The sequence below is a fragment of the Vipera ursinii genome (genome assembly GCF_947247035.1).
Source record: "Vipera ursinii genome assembly, chromosome: 2".
In the NCBI taxonomy this organism is placed as follows: domain Eukaryota; kingdom Metazoa; phylum Chordata; class Lepidosauria; order Squamata; family Viperidae; genus Vipera; species Vipera ursinii.
The window spans coordinates 288,528,599-288,534,598 of NC_139513.1; the positions used below are offsets into that span (position 1 = coordinate 288,528,599).

Genomic DNA, 6,000 nt, shown 5'->3' on the forward strand with positions numbered 1-6,000 from the left:
GTTAGATATCGCTACGCAGTGATTTACAGCCCTCTCTAATCAGTTTACAGAGTCAGCCTATTGCCCCCAACAACTTGGGTCTTCATTTTACTGACCTCGGAAGGATGGAAGGCTTAGTCAACCTTGAGCAAGTCAGGATCGAACTGGTGGCAGTGGGCACTACAAATCTTCTACTGAAGACATGTCAAACACAAGGCCCGGGGGCCAGATCCGGCCTGCAAGGTGGTTTCATGCGACCCGTGAAGCCAACCTGGAAACAGTGAGGGAACGGCCCACACTGCCTTGGCCCTGGCCCAGAGACCCTCCTTCTGCCAGAGACCCTCAGATCTGTCCCACTCCTGCCCAGGCCCCCATAGGCACCCTTGATGCAAACGATGTAGAGCTGGCCATGCCCACCTAGTAGGCCATACGCACTCTAGCCACGCCCACCCAGTAGGTCACGCCCACTCTGGCCATACCCACCCGGCCACCTGAGGGCAACCACAATGCTGATGTGGCCCTCAATGAAATTGAGTTTGACACCCCTGTTCTAGTGCAGTACAGAGCGATACTATCACTTTTCATGATTCTGATGCTCTCCCTCTGTTGATGCAACCTAGGGCTGACTTGGCTTTATTGGCAGCTGCAGCACACTGCTGGCTGATGCATAAATGGTGATCCACCAGGACACCTACGGTTTTGTGCCAGTAACACCTATCCTCTATGTTTGTGTGTGTGTTTTCCCTGCAGGCCCTTACATGTTTTTTCCGACTGAACTGCATCATGTTGGATAGGGCCCAATATTCAAATCTGTCAAGATCCTTTAGTATCTTTATCTTGGGCCAATCACCAGGAGCCTGAGAGTTCTAGTTCCATCTGAGGCAGAAAAGCTGCTGAGTGATTTGGGACCAATCTCCAGGGGACTGTGAATTCTAGTCCTGCCTTGGGCACGAAAGCCAACTGGATGACTTTGGACCAAGCATCAGAAGTTGGAGAGTTCTACTCGCGCCTTAGGCACAAAAACTGGCTGAGTGATTTTGGACCAATTACCAGGAGAGGGTGAGTTCTAGTCCTTTTTTAGCCATAAAAGCCGCCTAAGTGACTTTGGGCCAATCACCAGGAGACTGAGAGTTCTAATCCTTCTTTAGTCATGAAACCCGGCTGGGTGACTTTGGGCCAATCACCAGGAGATGGAGAGTTCTAGTCCTGCCTTAGGCAGGAAGTCAGCTGGGTGACTTTGGGCCAATCACTGTCTCTCAGGCCCAACCCACCTCATAAAGTTGTTACTGTGGGGAAATAAGAGAAGAAGGAGCATTAGCAATGCTCATTGCCTTGAGTTATATATAAAAAGCTCATAATAATGGGAACACCATCAAAGCAGATCCAGCCAGAACACAGAACAACACAAAGCAGTAATACAACACCAGAAGATATGGAGAGACTTGGCCCATAGAATCTCCAAGAGTCGGACACTGCTGGATGAATAACAGCATCAATGACATGAACTAACTAAGACACTAATCAACCAACTAACCAATTAACTAACTCTGGAGCAGTGTCCAGAGACTATTTCATTAGCCAAGAAGAATCATTTCATTGTGAAAAGCTCAGGATCCAAACTCAGGATCCAAAAAAGAACATGACAAACTTGAACAATGGGCCCTCTCCAACAAATTGAATTGTAATGTGGAGAAAAGGAAAGTTTTACATTTAGGAAGGAAAAATCAAAGGTACAAGTACTAATTGGGCAAGACCTAGCTCAAAAACTGTAAGAGTGAGAGGGACCCTGGAGTCCTAGTGGATGATCACTTGACTGGGGGGGAAGGGGGGGCTGGACTAGAAGACCTCCAAGGTCCCCTTTCTATTCTATTCTATTCTATTCTAATTCTATTCTATTCTATTCTGTTCTGTTCTGTTCTGTTCTGTTCTGTTCCATTCCGTTCCGTTCCGTTCTGTTCTATTCCATATTTTCTATTCTATTCTATTCTATTCTATTCTATTCTATTCTATTCTATTCTGTTCTGTTCTGTTCTGTTCTGTTCTGTTCTGTTCTGTTTTGTTCTGTTCTGTTCTGTTCTATTCTATTCTATTCTATTCTATATTTTCCATTCTATTCTGTTCTATTCTATTCTATTCTATTCTATTCTATTCTATTCTATTCTATTCTATTCTATTCTATTCTATTCTATATTTTCCATTCTATTCTGTCTGTTCTATTCCATATTTTCTATTCTATTCTATTCTATTCTATTCTATTCTATTCTATTCTATTCTATTCTATTCTATTCTATTCTATTCTATTCCATTACATTCCATTCCATTACATATTCCATTACATATTCCATCCATTCCATTCCATATTCTATTCTATTCTATTCTGTTCTGTTCTGTTTCTGTTCTGTTCCGTTTCGTTCCGTTCTGTTCTATTCCATATTTTCTATTCTATTCTATTCTATTCTATCTATTTATTCTATTCTATTCTATTCTATTCTATTCTATTCTATTCTATTCTATTCTATTCTATTCTATTCCATTCTATTCCATTCCATTCCATTACATATTCCATTACATATTCCATTACATATTCCATTACATTCCATATTCTATTCTATTCTATTCTGTTCTGTTCTGTTCTGTTCCGTTCCATTCCGTTCCATTCCGTTCTGTTCTATTCCATATTTTCTATTCTATTCTATTCTATTCTATTCTATTCTATTCTATTCTATTCTATTCCATTCTATTCCATTCCATTCCATTACATATTCCATTACATATTCCATTACATATTCCATTACATTCCATATTCTATTCTATTCTATTCTGTTCTGTTCTGTTTCTGTTCCGTTCCATTCCGTTCCATTCCGTTCTGTTCTATTCCATATTTTCTATTCTATTCTATTCTATTCTATTCTATTCTATTCTATTCTATTCTATTCTATTCTATTCTATTCTATTCTATTCTATTCTATCTATTCTATTCTATTCTATTCTATTCTTGTTTTACAAAAACAATTTCTCCCATGTGCCTAAAGATGGCGCTGTTGCAAAAGGAGATGCCGCCCCCTGTTTTTCATTTCTCTCTCTCTCTCTCTCCGGGTCTCCTTTCTCGCAAAGCAGCAGCCCGCTTTGACACTTAAAGCCCTTTCCCCAAATTGTGAGTGCCTTTCTTTCTATACGGAATAATAAAAATACTTATTACGAGGACAGCAGCTGCGTGGCTGCAAAGCTCCCCCTGAACCCGCCGTCTGATATCAAGCAGCTCACCCTTCTTATTGTCTTATTTCATGGGCTTTTGCTTCCAGGATTGGAAAAAAAAAAGGGCGGGGGAGGGAAGCCCACCGAAAGACAATGAAGCTCAGCTTCATTTTATTTTTATGGCATTATTATTTTCTAATAATAATAATAATAATAATAATAATAAATAATAATAATAATAATAATAATAATAATAATAATAATAATAATAATAACAACAACAACAACAACAACAACAACAACAACAACAACAACAACAACAACCGTTTGCACTTATGGGGCTGTAATCATGCAAGGTTCCCGGCGAGAAAGAAAGGGATGGGAAAAGTAATCAGACAATGCAGAATAAGAATTTCTCTTTTCCTCTCTCTCTTTCTTTCTCTCTCTCTCTCTTTCTTTTCTTTCTTTTTTTCTCTCTCATTCTTTTTCTTTTCACTCTCTTCTTTCTCCTTTGTCTCTCTCTTTCTTTTTTCCTTTCTTGTTCTCTCTCTTCCTCTCTCTCTTTTCTCTCTCTCTTTTTCTCTCTTTTTTTTCTCTCTCTCTTTTTCTCTCTCACTCTTTCTTTCCTCTCTCCTTTCTCTTTCTTCTCTTTCTCTTTTTTCTCATTCTCTCTTCTCATTCTTTTTCTCTTTTTTCTCTCTCTCTTTCGTCTTTTTCTCTCTTTTTCTTTCTTTCTCTCTTTTTTCTCTTTCTCACTCTCTCTCTTTCTTTTTTACTCTCTCCTTCCCTCCTCTCTTTCTTTTTCTCTTTTCTCTTTCTCTCTCTCTTTCTTTTCTTTCTTTTTTTCTCACTCATTCTCTTTTTCTCTTTTTCACTCTCTTCTTTCTCTTTCTTTTTTCTTTCTCATTCTCTCTCTCTTTTCTCTCTCTCTTTCTCTCTCTCTTTTTCTCTCTTTTCTTTCTCTTTCTTTCTCTCTCTCTTTTTGACTCTTTCTCACTCTCTTTTTTTCCTCTTTCCTTTCTCTTTCTCTTTCTTTCTCTTTCTCTTTTTTCTCATTCTCTCTTCTCACTCTTTTTCTCTTTTTTTCTCTCTCTTTTTTCTCTCTTTCTTTTTCTTTCTTTCTCTCCTTTTTTCTCTTTCTCACTCTCTTTCTCTTTCTTTTTTTTACTCTCCTTTTCCCCTGTCTTTCTTTTTCTCTTTTCTCTTTCTCTCTTTCTCTCCCTCTCCCTCTCTCTCTTTCTCTCCCTCTCTCCCTCTCAAAAACTCTGCCTGCTTTTTATTTTCTCACTCCAAGAGAAACTGATCGTCACCCCACCCCCCCACCCCCCCCCAATCCATTACAAGGTTCTCAGGAGGGATATTTTTTTTACACCCTCTGCATTATTTATTTTCCACGCTTTGGGGGAAAAAGGCTTAAATAACCTTTTCAAGATAAGCATGCATTTGGGTGCACCTCAAATCTCCTGCCTCCTTGATTCGATAGAAACCTAGGTCTGGATTGGCAATAGCGAACCAGAAGCATGATCCTATATTTATTACACCCTGGCACCAATTTGTTGAATGAGATCTTTGTTTTTCTCCTGCTAATTTATTTATATATTAATTAAACTGATAGGCTGCCCATCTCTCTCTCCCCCCCACCCCACAGTAATAGGCTGCTTACAATCGCGTAAAATATATTATCCAAAAAAATAATAATGAAATGGTAGGTGTAAGAAATATAACACTCAAATTAACAGAGAGGTAGCTAAGATAGAAGAGCAGACAATGGAGCAGAGGGGAGAACTTCTATTTAATTGAAGTAGTCCTCAATTTACAGACCGTTTGAATTTACCATAGCATGGAAAACGCTGACTGGTGACCGTTTTTCGCTCTTGTGACCCTTGCAGCATCCTTACGGCCACGTGATCAAATTTTGGACGCTGGGCAGACGGACTCACATTTATGATGGTTTCAATGTCCTGGGGTCCCGTGTTCACCTTTTGTGACCTTCTGGCAATGGCGAAGCCGGATTGACTTATCCAACTGGGTTACTTCATGTTACCGGGGAAGTCGCGTCTCCAGTTTCCTCAGAGCACCAAGCAATAGCAGAGCGTGAAGTGGGTAAGTGATAACATAGTAATTCCTTGACTGAAAGGATCGCCAGCATGCCCCTTTTACTGTCGTGAGTGGGGTGGGCCAATCCCATTAAGGTGAGATGGTTCTCGACTAAACCTGGACCCATGCCCTAAAAACAACGTCTGTGGAGATTCTCAGCCATCCAGGTCACGGTTTCCCCAACGGTGCTTTTGTTTTTCTTTGAAGACGTTTTGCTTCTCATCCAAGAAGCTTCTTCATGCTCTGACCGGATGGTGGGGGAATGGAAGGATTTATACTCCTTGCGGACAGCTGGTCATTTGCCTTCTTTTAGAGTTGTTGAAGCCATCTGGAGGTTTGTCTATGTTGTGATTCAGTATCAGCCTGTGCTCCCAGCAGCTGAGTCCAATGAATCTGAGGAGGAGGAGGAGGGATTTGGAGAGCCTTTGGTGTCAGAGGGAGGCTCTGATGCACCACAGGACTCTCAGCCTGGCCCCTCCTGTCATGTTCCTCATGAGGCTCAGCTGTGTGAGTACGAGGTCTTGGACTCAGAGGAGTCACAGCTGAATCTGTTCATAGACACTAGAAGCAGAAGGCCATCCAGCAGAGCAGAGCAGAGAAAATCAGTGAGGCAACTCAGTGAGAGGAGGAGAATGCAGTGAGAAGCCACGTTTTGGGACTGATAATAAAAGGGGAAGGTGTGGGCGGGGCTGGTTGCTGAAGGCAACCGTTTGGAGACATTCTAAGAGA

The 6,000-nt window shown here is 40.9% G+C and overlaps 1 long non-coding RNA gene across 2 annotated transcripts in view; it reads right to left on the reverse strand.

The window, feature by feature from the left end:
• The window catches only part of LOC310635702, a 213,437-nt gene that overhangs the window by 113,311 nt on the left and 94,126 nt on the right, over window positions 1–6,000 (reverse strand). The window lies entirely within an intron of this gene.